This window comes from Oreochromis niloticus, linkage group LG20, assembly GCF_001858045.2.
Source record: "Oreochromis niloticus isolate F11D_XX linkage group LG20, O_niloticus_UMD_NMBU, whole genome shotgun sequence".
Classification (NCBI taxonomy): Eukaryota; Metazoa; Chordata; class Actinopteri; order Cichliformes; family Cichlidae; genus Oreochromis; species Oreochromis niloticus.
Window position 1 is genome coordinate 36,525,068 of NC_031984.2, and position 14,376 is coordinate 36,539,443.

The following is a 14,376-nucleotide window of genomic DNA, read 5'->3' on the forward strand; positions in this document are numbered from 1 at the left end:
GTGTAGCAAGTAGATTTAGGGCAGCTCACAGCCTGGCGTAAACGCAAGGTGCTGTCACACAGCTTAAGTTATTTGTTTGATTTATTTTTATGACAAAATAATTAGGAAACATTGAAAACATACAACCCGTTGAGGGGACAGATAGGGTTGGGCAATTGAAAGGTTTTGTTTGTTTAGCATAATCTCTTTTGTTATATTTTAGCTTTTAACATGGAACATGCCTCTCTGGAGCTTCTCTCCTGATGCTACCCCACCAAAAAAAACCCTTATCCATAGAGACTATGTCAGCTCCCAGACAGACAAAAACAAACTAAAAGCCAGCAATAAACAACTTAAACATAATCAATCACAAAGAGAGAACAATACAGAATCCACATCTGAACCAAAGAGTAAAACAGTGAAATGTGGATTATTAAATATTAGGTCTCTCTCTCTTCAAAGTCTCTGTTATCTCACCCCAACCGGTCGCAGCAGATGGCTGCCCCTAACTGAGCCTGGTTCTGCCGGAGGTTTCTTCCTGTTAAAAGGGAGTTTTTCCTTCCCACTGTTGCCAAAGTGCTTGCTAAATAGGGGGTCACATGATTGTTGGGTTTTTCTCTGTAGCTATGAAGCGCCTTGAGGCGACTTCTGTTGTGATTTGGCGCTATATAAATAAAATTCAATTGGATTGCATTGAAGTAAACTTAATGGGATAGATTAGGAATTAGTTCATTTCTCAAGTGAGAAATGAAAAAGGGGGACTGTTAGGAATAAAAGAAATATTTTAATGTGTATCTGCTCATTATATTGTTTTATGTACTCTAATAAGATAAGATAAGATAAGATAAGATAAGATAAGATCACCTTTATTAGTCCCACACGTGGGAAATTTGTTTTGTCACAGCAGGAAGTGGACAGTGCAAAAGTTATGAAGCAAAAATTAGAATAAAATAAAATAAGAATAAATACAGTACACAATAATAAAGGCTTGTAGAGCAAGGCCACCTTTGACTCACAAATAAGTGCTCAGCCAGACTGAAAAACAGTAAGTTGTAGTGCACAGGCATATTAATAGATATAGACACAAAAAAGAGGAACTTTCTATATAAGCAATGTTCAAGCCTGTGTGACGTGTGAAGTACCAAAATAACACCATATAAGACACAGCTGATGATTCTAATGTTAGAGAGCTCTTGCAACTGGCGTCTGAGCTGTGCAGAGGTCTCTCTCTGGAAGATGGTTAAATAAAGAAATATAACTGTTTTAAAACACTGAGTCGGTTTTCTCTGTTTTGTCATGGGGAAAAGGAATCGGGTTTAATAGTCGCTCTATGGTTGATTTTTTGCATATTACTAAAAAAAATTCTTAATCTGTGATATATGATTGGTAAACGTAAAGGTAACTCTATAAATGTACAATGACTTTGTTACTTTTGATGACTGGAGAGCACCCGCTTTAATTCACACACAAAAACTGAGTTCGAATGCTCACGCGGCATGCCCACGTGACTTTACGTTGCACGCACACATGACTTTCCATTTGTGCCTTGAATAATGAATAAGTCACCTACCTGTAATGTATCTCGGCTATCATGTTTTTCCTCTTTTTATTGACATTGTGCCCCTTTTTTTTTTCTCTTTTCAGATCGGATTTCTTAACTACCATCCACCCATAAACAAGTAAGAAACTCATGTCCTTAAATAATTCCTAGTGTTTAACCATTTACTTATTTAGCTATTTTCAAATACAGCACCATGTGTTATGATTTAATGTTGTCAGTGTTTTGTTTTGTGTTATGTTTAAGGATTTGTTCTCGTTTCCTGTTTTATTGTGAAGGTCTACGTCTCATGTGAGTGTGTTCAGTTTTACCTCTGTCTCGTCTTGTTGATTATTCCCAGCTGTGTTCCCCACCTGTGTGCAATCTCCCTGTGTTTCCCTGTGTGTATTTAAGTCGCGTCCTCTGTCTTTGTAGTTTGGCTGGCCCGTCTGTGTATCCACCATGTCTCATCCGTGTGTTTTCCCTGCTGCCCAACCGTCATCTGTTTTCTGCTCGCGGTTATTTGTGTTCAGGTTTGTGTTTCTGTTCAGGGTCAGTAGTTTAGTTTTCCCAGTATAGTTTAGTTCTCCGTTTACCATTTTGTCCATCTCTTTTGTTGTGTTTGCCTTAGTGGCACCAGCCATTTCTAGCCAACCTGGTTGTCCATTTTAAGATAAAGCCTCTTCTCACCCACAATCTGGTATTCATCTTCTTTTATGTTGCGGCCTTGAGCCGGGTCGTAACAGAATTGGGGGCTCGTCCGGGATTCATCTGTCTTCGCTGGAGGGTCCGAGGGACCGCTTCAGCATTCCGTCGTCGCTGGAGGGTCCGAGGGACCGCTTCAGCATTCGTCTGTCTTCGCTGGAGCGTCCAAGTGTCCAGCCTTCATTCGTCTCCGCTGGAGGGGTCCAAGGGGCCTGTCCAGCCAACATTCGTCTTCGCTGGAGGGTCCGAGGGGCCTGTCCAGCCTTCGTCCGTCTCCGCTGGAGGGTCCGAGGGACCGCTTCAGCATTCGTCCATCTTCGCTGGGGGGTCCGAGGGACCGTTTCAGCCTTCCGTTTCCGCTGGAGGGGTCCAAGGGGCCTGTCCAGCCAACATTCGTCTTCGCTGGAGGGTCCGAGGGGCCTGTCCAGCCTTCGTCCGTCTCCGCTGGAGGGTCCGAGGGACCGCTTCAGCATTCGTCCGTCTTCGCTGGAGGGTCCGAGGGACCGCTTCAGCCTTCCGTTTCCGCTGGAGGGGTCCAAGGGGCCTGTCCAGCCAACATTCGTCTTCGCTGGAGGGTCCGAGGGGCCTGTCCAGCATTCGTCCGTCTTCGCTGGAGGGTCCGAGGGACCGCTTCAGCCTTCCGTTTCCGCTGGAGGGGTCCAAGGGGCCTGTCCAGCCAACATTCGTCTTCGCTGGAGGGTCCGAGGGGCCTGTCCAGCATTCGTCCGTCTTCGCTGGAGGGTCCGAGGGACCGCTTCAGCCTTCCGTTTCCGCTGGAGGGGTCCAAGGGGCCTGTCCAGCCAACATTCGTCTTCGCTGGAGGGTCCGAGGGGCCTGTCCAGCCTTCGTCCGTCTTCGCTGGAGGGTCCGAGGGACCGCTTCAGCCTTCCGTTTCCGCTGGAGGGGTCCAAGGGGCCTGTCCAGCCAACATTCGTCTTCGCTGGAGGGTCCGAGGGACCGCTTCAGCATTCCGTCTTCGCTGGAGGGTCCGAGGGACCGCTTCAGCCTTCAGTCTCCGCTGGAGGGTCCAAGGGGCCTGTCCAGCCATCATTCGTCTTCGCTGGAGGGTCCGGAGGACCGCTTCAGCATTCTGTTTCAGCTGGAGGGTCCAAGGGGCCTGTCCAGCCTTCATTCGTCTCCGCTGGAGGGGTCCAAGGGGCCTGTCCAGCCAACATTCGTCTTCGCTGGAGGGTCCGAGGGGCCTGTCCAGCATTCGTCCGTCTTCGTTGGAGGGTCCGGAGGACCACTTCAGCCTTCCGTTTCCGCTGGAGGGGTCCAAGGGGCCTGTCCAGCCAACATTCGTCTTCGCTGGAGGGTCCGAGGGGCCTGTTCAGCCTTCGTCTGTCATCGCTGGAGGGTCCGAGGGACCGCTTCAGCATTCCGTCTTCGCTGGAGGGTCCGAGGGACCGCTTCAGCCTTCCATTTCCGCTGGAGGGGTCCAAGGGGCCTGTCCAGCCAACATTCGTCTCCGCTGGAGGGGTCCAAGGGGCCTGTCCAGCCAACATTCGTCTTCGCTGGAGGGTCCGAGGGGCCTGTCCAGCATTCGTCCGTCTTCGCTGGAGGGTCCGAGGGACCGCTTCAGCATTCTGTTTCAGCTGGAGGGACCGCTTCAGCATTCATTCGTCGTCGCTGGAGGGTCCGAGGGACCGCTTAAGCATTCTGTTTCAGCTGGAGGGTCCGAGCGGCCCGTCCGGCCTTCGTCTGTCTTCGCTGGAGGGTCCGAGCGGCCCGTCCGGCATTCGTCTGCCTCCGCTGGAGGGTCCGAGGGACCGCTTCAGCATTCCGTCCGCCGGCAGAATAGCGGCCAGTGCCTTGTGCGCTGGTCCTCCAGGACTACAGCATTCATGGCTCTCTAGGTCATGGATCAAACATTTTCATTTGGGGTTAAATGTTTGATTTTTGGGTGGGGGGAAATGTTATGATTTAATGTTGTCAGTGTTTTGTTTTGTGTTATGTTTAAGGATTTGTTCTCGTTTCCTGTTTTATTGTGAAGGTCTGCGTCTCATGTGAGTGTGTTCAGTTTTACCTCTGTCTCGTCTTGTTGATTATTCCCAGCTGTGTTCCCCACCTGTGTGCAATCTCCCTGTGTTTCCCTGTGTGTATTTAAGTCGCGTCCTCTGTCTTTGTAGTTTGGCTGGCCCGTCTGTGTATCCACCATGTCTCATCCGTGTGTTTTCCCTGCTGCCCAACCGTCATCTGTTTTCTGCTCGCGGTTATTTGTGTTCAGGTTTGTGTTTCTGTTCAGGGTCAGTAGTTTAGTTTTCCCAGTATAGTTTAGTTCTCCGTTTACCATTTTGTCCATCTCTTTTGTTGTGTTTGCCTTAGTGGCACCAGCCATTTCTAGCCAACCTGGTTGTCCATTTTAAGATAAAGCCTCTTCTCACCCACAATCTGGTATTCATCTTCTTTTATGTTGCGGCCTTGAGCCGGGTCGTAACACCATGTTTTTTAAAAATCTGATATACACTGACAATGGCATCACACTGGTCAAGGAGGCGCAAATTAAGGTCAATGGTTGAGGCCGCAGAGTCAGATATACTCAGGCACTTTGAAGAGATGGTTGGCGAACAAAATATCCAAAGCGGTAACGCACAGGTTGAACTTAAGCGACCGCGGTTGGAGTCTGGTGTGTCCCACTGTTGTCACCCAGGCATAGACAGGCAAGAATTTACAAGGGACTATGAGGAGATTTCAGAAGTATGTGAGAACTGTATCACCCGACAAGGACAATGACTGTGACTTTAGTTTTGACAGCTTTGATTGCCCTGCACCACCTTTTGATTCAGATAATAGTGATACTGAAGCAGATGCCGAAGCGCCAAATACTGAATTCTTAATAACAAGTTTAAGATACTGGGCTTCCACATTTCAGTCTTGTTGGTGGCAGTAACAGCACTCTTGGGAATTTTGCGTGTGTTTCACCCAGACCTACCAAAAGATGCCAGGATAGTTCTCAGGACACTAGGTCAAATAAGGACAATGAAAATGGATGGTGGGGAACACCAGGATTTTGGTTTGGCTAAAGCGTTAGTCTCACGACTAAAATCCTTGATCTTGCCTGCCAAGTTGAAAGACTTAAAATTGCAGTTTAATATAGATGGACTCCCCCTTTTCAAAAGCAGTAAACTTCAGTTCTGGCCAATTCTGGCAATTGCAAATGTTGACTACACCAAATCACCATTCCTTGTTGGTCTCTACTGTGGTCTTGGTAAGCCAAAAAGTGCAGTTCAGTTCTTGGACCAATTTGTTAAGGACCTAAGCCACATTTTGAAATATGGCATTATTTACAATAGCTGCCACATAACAGTTAAGGTATGTTCATTTCTGTGTGATGCACCTGCAAGAGCTTTCATTAAAAACATAAACGCTCATAATGGTTATTCTGGTTGTGACAAATGTGTTCAAGTAGGTGAATGGAAGAACAAAATGACATATACAGAAGTTAATGCAAAGCTTAGAACGGATGCTGATTTTCAGTTGATGATTGATGAAGACCACCACTTGAATCAAATGTTGTCTCCTTTAGCTGGTATGGTTAAGATGTTTCCCTTGGATTATATGCATCTATGTTGTCTTGGAGTCACAAGAAAACTCATATACTTGTGGATGAAGGGCAAAGAACTTGCAACTAGGCTGTCCAGTCGAACAGTAGGTGAAATTTCAGAAAGGTTGAAAGCTCTGCGACCTTATACACCAAATGAGTTTAACCGCAAGCCAAGGGAATTGTCTGAAATTGAGAGATGGAAAGCAACAGAGTTGTGAAATTTTATGTTGTACACAGGGCCCGTAGTGCTTAGGAATAGCGTTCCAGTTGATAACTTTATGTTGTTTTCAGTAGCATCTGCCGTTATCTCCTTGTATGTCTAATGAAATGGTCGATTGCACCAATTAATTCCTGGTGTCATTTGTTTGTCACTTCGGCGAATTGTATGGTAGGGATGAAATCACATACAACGTACGCCAGCTGACACACCTGTCAGAAGAATATCGACTCTTTGGCCCGTTAGATAACATTGCTGCTTTCCCCTATGAAAATTACTTAGGCCAGATTAAACATCTCTTGCGAAAGCCTCACTTGCCTTTACAGCAAATTGTAAAAAGACTTTCTGAAAAACCAGAAGTAAAGCCATCACCACCAAGAAAAGCACAAAAATTAATGCATCAGCATTATGATGGGCCACTTGTGGCTCAGATAAACCATTCAGAGCAGTACAAAAAAGTAGTGACAGAAAAGTACATCTTGTCTTTAGGGGATGGAGAAAACTGTGTGCAGGTAGTAGATGACATTACTTTAATCATTGTGAAAGTAGATGGTGACACATTTGCTATTTTACAAAACTTTTGTCACAAGGAGCCTTACTTTCAGTACCCCTTACCGTCATCCAGCTGAACAGCAGACTTGGCATTACAAAGCTCAATAATATTACCGGCAAATATTTTCTTTGTCCTGACAACACAGCTTTCATTGCATTGCCAATCATACATAGTCAATAAAAACAAAACAGTTTGTTTTATCGGGCTTCTGAGCCAAGCTTGTAATTGTTGCCTTTATACATTTTAAGCAATTATTTATTATTTAGTTCAGACAATAGATTTTTGTAATACAAATTAAATATATTTTAATTAACTGTTTCCTATTTATCCTAGACAGGGCAAAAAAAGAATCCAAAGTAAAAAAAGATAAAAATGAAAGACTGGTGCATTGTGCAGTTCAGCACTGGTAGTACAGAAATTGTCCCTAGTTCATGGATAAATGGGGAGAAATTGTCATGGCCTCCATATCCTCCGCGAGAAACATCCATGATCCACGCCGCAGTAAAGAGGAGAGTTCATCCCAGTGCAACATGGCTCACGTATGCACCAGTCCGGCTTCTCATAAGCCATGGTGGGAATTATCTGGATTGGTGTTGTATAAATTTAACAATAACAAATTTTTCGGATCCTAATTTATGTCTGGCCATACATTGTGTTTGTACTTCCAGACACATTTGACGAAGCAGAACATAGTCTTCAGAGATATCTACGTGAACACTGTGATACCTCCGACCTTCAGTCCGAAGAAGAAACCCAGACCGGTCTTAAAAGAAAGCATAAGTAATACTTTTTTAATCACAAACATATCTTTCATTGATCTTCTCTTTTATAAATATCTGTGGTGCAAGCATACAGCAATATCACCACATAATATAGTCCAAAAAGTGGAAGTTTGTAAACTTCTTTAAAATGCAAAGCGTTGTACACTTGTGCACTTCAAAAATTCCTTTTATACTGTACCTTCTTGCACGTCTCCGTTTCCTGTGTGTATTGTTACAAATGAAACTGTAACTGTAAGAAAAAATAGACCAAAAGCACATTTACAATTACTTATGGCAGTTTTTAATTTCATTTCTTTAGACCAAATCCCCTGTACACTTATACGGACTCTGAGGATGACCAGCCTAAAAAAAAAAACGGTTTCCCCAGGCCCCTGGAGTGAGAATGCCAGGTAATAAAATACTGTCTAGTGTGTACATATCTGTGTCTGACACAAGGAAACTTTGTAGACAAGTTGTTTGTATTCTTAAATACTTAAAAAATTATCTTTTTCTAAACAGCCCCCACCACTCTGCAGTCTGCCTCCCAGCCCACTGATAGCAACCATCATAATGCCCTGCCCAGCTTCCAGCACCTTTAACCACTCCGGCACAACACACAAACTAGTGATGTGCGATACCACTGATTTCCTTTCCGATCCGATACCAAGTAAAATTCGGGGTGGTATCGACGATACTGATCCGATACTGATACTTTGTACAAAAACTTATTTCTGTGATATGATTTACTCTGAGGTGTTTGACGAGGTTAGTGGTGTTGCCACAACACCTCACTGTCTCGCCACATGTATCGCAAACCGTGTCTCGGCTGTTTGTGGAGGTAAAATACGTCCGTACATGATTCCATTTACGCTCAGCCATTGTTGTGAAGGGGCTGTGACACATTTATACAGCCGTATTTTGCTCATGACTATGAAAGGCGGAAGAGGAAGTAGTTCCTTCCAATGTAGACGATGCGAATGATATAGTTTCTTTCCACTGTGTTCCTGTTAATGATAAACTACAAATTTACCCTAAATTACAAAAATATCAATATTTTAATATGAGAATCGATTCTAGAACATAAATGACTGGTATTGGAGGAATCGATTTTTCAGTATCGATCCGCACATCACTAACACAAACCGACACAGCTTTGCAATCTCCCCAGCATGTAGAGCCTGATGTCAGTGCCGTCGCTAGAGATGGTATGCTTTTAAAAAAGTTATTAAGATGCATCACAATGTCATTGGACTCTTATCTTCAAAACACCAATTTATACTGTTTAATGTCATCTTGTTTTGATTTTTTTAGATTCCAGAGACTCTGTGAGGACTATTACAAGGCAATTTCGAAAATCTTGGAATTTGACAGTTTACATGGTATAACAAATATATGTGACAGGTAAAAACTAGTAAACACTTTTAGCAGTTACAACAACTTATACTTGAATGCAGAATGTGAAGCCATGAATTATGGATATAATAGTTTTTCGCCTCACACTGCTTAACCTGTTTGTCACAAGCCATTAATCTTTCTATAATTGTTCTTTGAAACAGATGCGACCTCACATAAGATTTTAACGATGCTGTCAGACCTGACCAGAGCAGTTAATGATCTCCGTGAGGAGGTCAAAGCCAACCGCCATCCCTGCATCAATGAATCTGTAGATGCTGGGGTATTGCCTCTGGATTCGCCCTTGCACAACATGGAGGAGCTAAACAATGCAGAGGCAGCTCTGCAATACCCGGAGGCAAATAAGGCAATGGTAAGTATTTAAAGGTTATGTAAACTTTGTAACTAAGAAGTGTAATAGCTGTCAAATTTGATTAAAATGCATAACAATGGCCTGTTGATGTACGACCTGCGTGATTACACAACAGCAGGCTAACAAATGAATATCCAACAAAAGGGAATAGAAATACATTCTACTGCAAATACTTTGGTTTATTCTTTGTATGACTTGAAAATCAGGCTTTAGGGAAAACTAAATGATATGTTTCTGTCATCAATTGCATGATGTAAACACACAAGCACTTGCATACACATTTAAGACATGAGACACGCTAATTCCATCTCTTAAATTGTCTCTATAGGTGAGACGGTTTGCGTTGATTGGAGGGACCACACTGGAGGTGCGAGTCTGCCGTGTAATGGCTTATGCCATTACAAACGAGCTGGCCTCTGTACTCAACTGGGTGGGGAAAAAAACCAAGGACCAGACAAAGCAAAAAAGGGCATTTAAAGAGACAGCGCCGTTTATTATTGTTTTATGAGCCTAAAGTGAACAATAAAGGGATCAACTGATGTGCTGGGTGCGTTTAACATTTCCTGTGTCTGGTCTTTGCTATATTTCTTTGTCTTTCTTTCTTTCTTTTTTTTTTTGGCCTGTCCCGTTTGGCTCTTTTGCCATCAGAATTATTGTCTAAAGGCGAAGAAAGATCCCCAACGGATTTACTTTACCAAATGGACCATCCCAGCCTTGCCGTAATGGTCTATTTGATTCACCTTTAATTGTTTATTTTATTTTATTTTCACTTGCTAAATACGGGACAGACTTGACTGGGGAAAAGAAAGGGGAGAAAGAAAGAGGGAAAGAAAAACAGCGGGGAAGAGGGACGGGGATAAAAGGCAAAAAACAAAAACCAACAAAATAAGCAGACAAAAAATACATATATCAATCACCTGGATCACCTGTTGAGAAAGAAAAAAGAGAAAACAAGCAGAAGAAAAAAAAAAGAGCATCATAATAAACAACATCACGATGATCTATGGGAATATAACAGTAAATACTAAATATTAAACATTATTGTGCAGCACGTAAGATCGACAGCGCACAGTGTGCTTTGAGGTAGGAGCCAAAAAGGGTGTAGTTTGTGTGTGTGAGCACCCGTGTGTACACCTGTGAGCATGAACGCACTTGTATTTAAAAGGTTCCTTCATGTAACGCTCTGCTAGAGGGTGTGGGGAGCCACAGCCCCGTCCTCCAGGGCATGAAGCATGTATGGAGGAGATCAAGACTCCAGACATCTAGAGGCCCTCAAAACACAAGAGACCAAGGAAGACCAACAGAGGGGCAGCCGCGCCACTATCCCAGAAAGAGCTGAGGAGAGCCCCAGATGAGGGGTCACTCAGCAGCCGCGGAGCAGAAGCCAGGGGGGGTTGCAGTGACGTGTCCGTGAGCTCCGCCGGCAGCCAGCTGTGCCAGAGTGACCGAGCCCCAGGCCGAGAGGCTGAGGGCACCCCACCCCCGAAGTGGCCCGAGCGAGCCCCAGCCTCCAGGCCCCGACAAGCAACCACCAAGGAGTGAGCCGGTGTGTACCTGGACGCCCATCCCTGGACACAAAGAACCACCAACGCACCGATGTCTGAGGGCGTCTGCCACTGGCAGGGGAAGTGGTGGGGGGAGATAGACCTCCATACCTTGGAGGGCCTGAGATGTCCCTAGACAGGTGGCGTCTGATACCCAACCTGACATACAGACACAGACATACAGGCACACACAGATACAAACATCCATTCCCACCCTCATGCTCTCATATGCAATTACTCAACACTCACCCAACGTGGAGACAGACATAAATAGACACTGTACACACAATCACACTCCCCAAGCGTACTCTAAGCCCCAGGTCTAGGTACCCTTGCCCCTGGAGGGCGAAACTGCACCCAGACTCAGGTAGTGTTACCCTTTTCCCTGGGGTGGAGAGAAGCAGACTGCCCCGACTCGGCAGCAGCAGGGAGGCCCCACAATCCAGACCCCAATCGGACGGCCAACTCCTCCTCCCAGCCCCCCCGCTCCAACAGGCCGCAGAGAATGGGGGTGTGTGATGAAGACTCCAAACCTCCTTCCGCCCGCTCATATGTAGTGGTGATGCATGTGTGTTCTAAGGTGCATTTAAAACCCAGAAGGGCATGGAGCTACCTGCCAGAGAGCAGCAGGTAAGCGCATAGCCCCCCCTGATAGCCCTCAATGTCTACATGTATTTAAAATTGAGAGGTGGGCAATGACGCCAGGGGTGAGGTTGTACACCCTGATGGTCTTTTGGATTCTGTGTAGCGTGCCCACCCCCAAGATCCTATATGTATGTGTTATGAGAGTGTGAGTAATGTGAATGTCTAAGTTGTGGGATAAAATTGAGGCACAGGCAGCCAGAAGGGGACAGAGGTGGGGGAATGCCTCCCCTGCACCCTGGTGACACACCTTTACCCCAAGGCCCTGCATGTATGGGTGATTGTGGTGGAGCGGGAAGAGGGAGGCAGCTGGAGATGGGGAGCGAAGGAATGGATGGGCAATTGACCCCTCCCTGGGGCCAGCTCCCCCGCTGACCCCAGTAGGCACCCCCATACTCTGCAACCCGCCAGAGAAAGGGGGCCCAGGCCCATCCGGACCGGGGCCCAGTTCAGCAGCGCTGCTTGGCCCCACAGAGCCTGGGACAGCCCACCCAACCCCACCACAGAGAAAACTGCACCCACCCCATCATCCACTCATCTTCCAGACTACACAAGACAATAGACGCCCAGGCTGAGATCTTCCTCCACCTCTCCTATATCTCCCCCTCCTGCAGAGTGAGTTCCTGAAGAGAGGAGACCTCCTGCAAGATGTAACAGCCTCCCCCAACAGTTGAAGAGCCCCCCAGGTGGCTCGATGCACTGGCGGCACCCTGCGTCAGGGCTGGGCCCCCATACACCCACCCGCCCACAACCCCGGCAACACACCAACCAGGACCCAAGACCCCAAGGCCCAGCCAGGGCCCCAGCCCAGAGACAGAGCAGCCCAAGAACCCCACGCCCGTCCCAGACCCACCCAGGGGCAGCCAGGCTACCAGGTCAGTAACCCACGTCCGTCAGCACAGACCCTCCCTTAGCCCCGCTACACTAGCTTCACTTTCTTTCTCTTTCTTAATAACAAGACTTTTATGTCCTGTTACTCTGGAGATGGAGTCATAGGTCTTCGGCTTATTTTGTCCTTGGGTTGTACAGTTTGTACAGCCCGAGGACCCTATACCATGCTAAGACATCAAATTTTCAGCTTATAGCTCTTTGGGAATCAAAGTGATGCGTCAGTTTGCTGATTTCCGCCTGGAGACTTTCATGTTTATCAGCCTAGTAGCCTAGTACAGACTTTCTCCCTGCTGAAGACAATTAACAAGAGGTTATTCATGTGATCTAATTCCCTTTTTTTTTCTTTTTTTTTTTTTGTGTGTGTCTATTTTTGTCCTAGATGGCCTGACGCAGCAGGTAGGGGCGAACTCTATGTCTGAGTTTGTCTTTGCTCAAGCAGTCCAGAAATGGCTCAGATATGCTCCAGATCATATGGTTGGCGCAGGACGCCCAATGACAAAAAGTGACGTGAAACAAAGAAATGTGAAAAGGAAACTTTGTTGTTTAATAAAGTATTTTGCAAATGATACATGTCTATTGACCTTTTTTTGTTGTTTTTTTTCTCTGTTATATGAGGTCGGATGCTTTATGTTTTCGGGATATTACTATTGACATGATAGCTACATTGTAAGATCATTTTTAACATATAAAGGGTGTCCAATTTGTGGAATAAGTACAATTATCTGTTTCGGTGGTTTAAGTATTGATGGAAACTTGCAGTAGTTTAGTAGTGATTAAAATACCTATAAAGAACTGTAGATTTCCAGTCATGATTTAACTGTTGTTTCAGTAGAAACCAACGGTGCGAAAGAGGTGGAAAATCAACATCATAGTTCAACGGTGTTTCAATATCAGAATCTAACATTGTTTCAATATTAACAGTGTGTCATAATTAAATGTTAAATCAATGTCAGCATTCAACATTGGTTCCATATCAAAACCTGACATTGTTTCAATATTAAAAAAGGGTGCAAGAGTGACATTAGGTCAACATCAGATTTCAACGTTGATTCAGTAGAATCACCTGATATTGACTAAACATTGTTTCAATGTCTCCTTGCTATCTGGGCATTTAGACTGACTATTAAAAGTCAGCGAGTGTCAATAATGTTAATGTGGTTATGTTAGTAATACAGCGAGTGCTAATATAAGTGCTAATAACATTTGTAGATATTATTATGTGTTTTACCGTCTTTATGGTGCTAGCTTAAAGTTACGGTGTAAAAGTTAGCTTATATTGTAGTAAAGCTGTTACTGTTTGAACAATGTTAGGACAGAAATATTAGCTTCTGTCATGACTAATGAAGTTACTAGTTAATAAAGTTTCCAGTAAAGTCATAATCACAGCCACAGATTGACAGTATATATCCCAATTAGCCTTAATGCATCTATAATAAATATGTGCAAGTTTCAGTCCTTCGTTTAAACTGTATGATACTTCTTATACTGACCCAGGGTGAGTGTAAAATACAATCCTAGCTGTCTGAATAAAGTCTGGCTCCTTTAATCCTGCATGACAAACCTCAGGATGCAGGTTTATTGAGCCTCTTTCCTGCTGGCACACCTGTTACACCTGAGAGTCAGCTAGAAACTTACAGTAACATGGACATCATGCAAAGATTGCCAGATTCTGTAATACTGTAAATGATCAGTGACTCAGGTTAACACTAAACTTTAAACAGTACCTCTGTGACTGTCTGTGTGTGTGCTGAACATCTAGAATCAGGATTTCAGTCAGGTTGCATTGAATGTGGAACTTTTCTCTGTAGAAACATGTTCAAGATGGCTCAGAAACATTTGAAGATGCAAGTTTAGCATTATGGCTGATGGTGGTGTGTAAAGCCTCCACTGCCTCTACTCAACTGTAGTTTTGTTACTAATTTATGTTTGTTGTTGTTTAACACAGATTTCAGTAGACCAAAGACGAGCACTGTTGCTTCATCCTTAATACTTTAAACCAGAACTTGATTGGAAATAAAAAAAAATCCAGATTCTTCTTCCACAGAAGTTTCATGTAATAATAATAATACTACTGGATTGCATTTATATAGCGCTTTTCAGGACCCCTCAAAGCGCTTCACAATACCACTATTCATTCACTCTCACATTCATACACCGGTGAAGGCAAGTTATAGTTGTAGCCACAGCTGCCCTGGGGCAGACTGACAGAGGCGACGCTGCCATCGGCCCCTCTGGCCA

At 44.8% G+C, this 14,376-nt stretch overlaps 1 long non-coding RNA gene across 1 annotated transcript; it reads left to right on the forward strand.

The window, feature by feature from the left end:
• The first annotated feature begins 1,445 nt into the window (after positions 1-1,445).
• Positions 1,446-8,633, forward strand: LOC109200139 (uncharacterized). Its single transcript, XR_002060355.2, has 3 exons — positions 1,446-1,658; positions 7,204-7,315; positions 7,616-8,633. It is a non-coding gene; the product is annotated as an uncharacterized LOC109200139 (long non-coding RNA).
• The last annotated feature ends 5,743 nt before the right edge of the window (positions 8,634-14,376 follow it).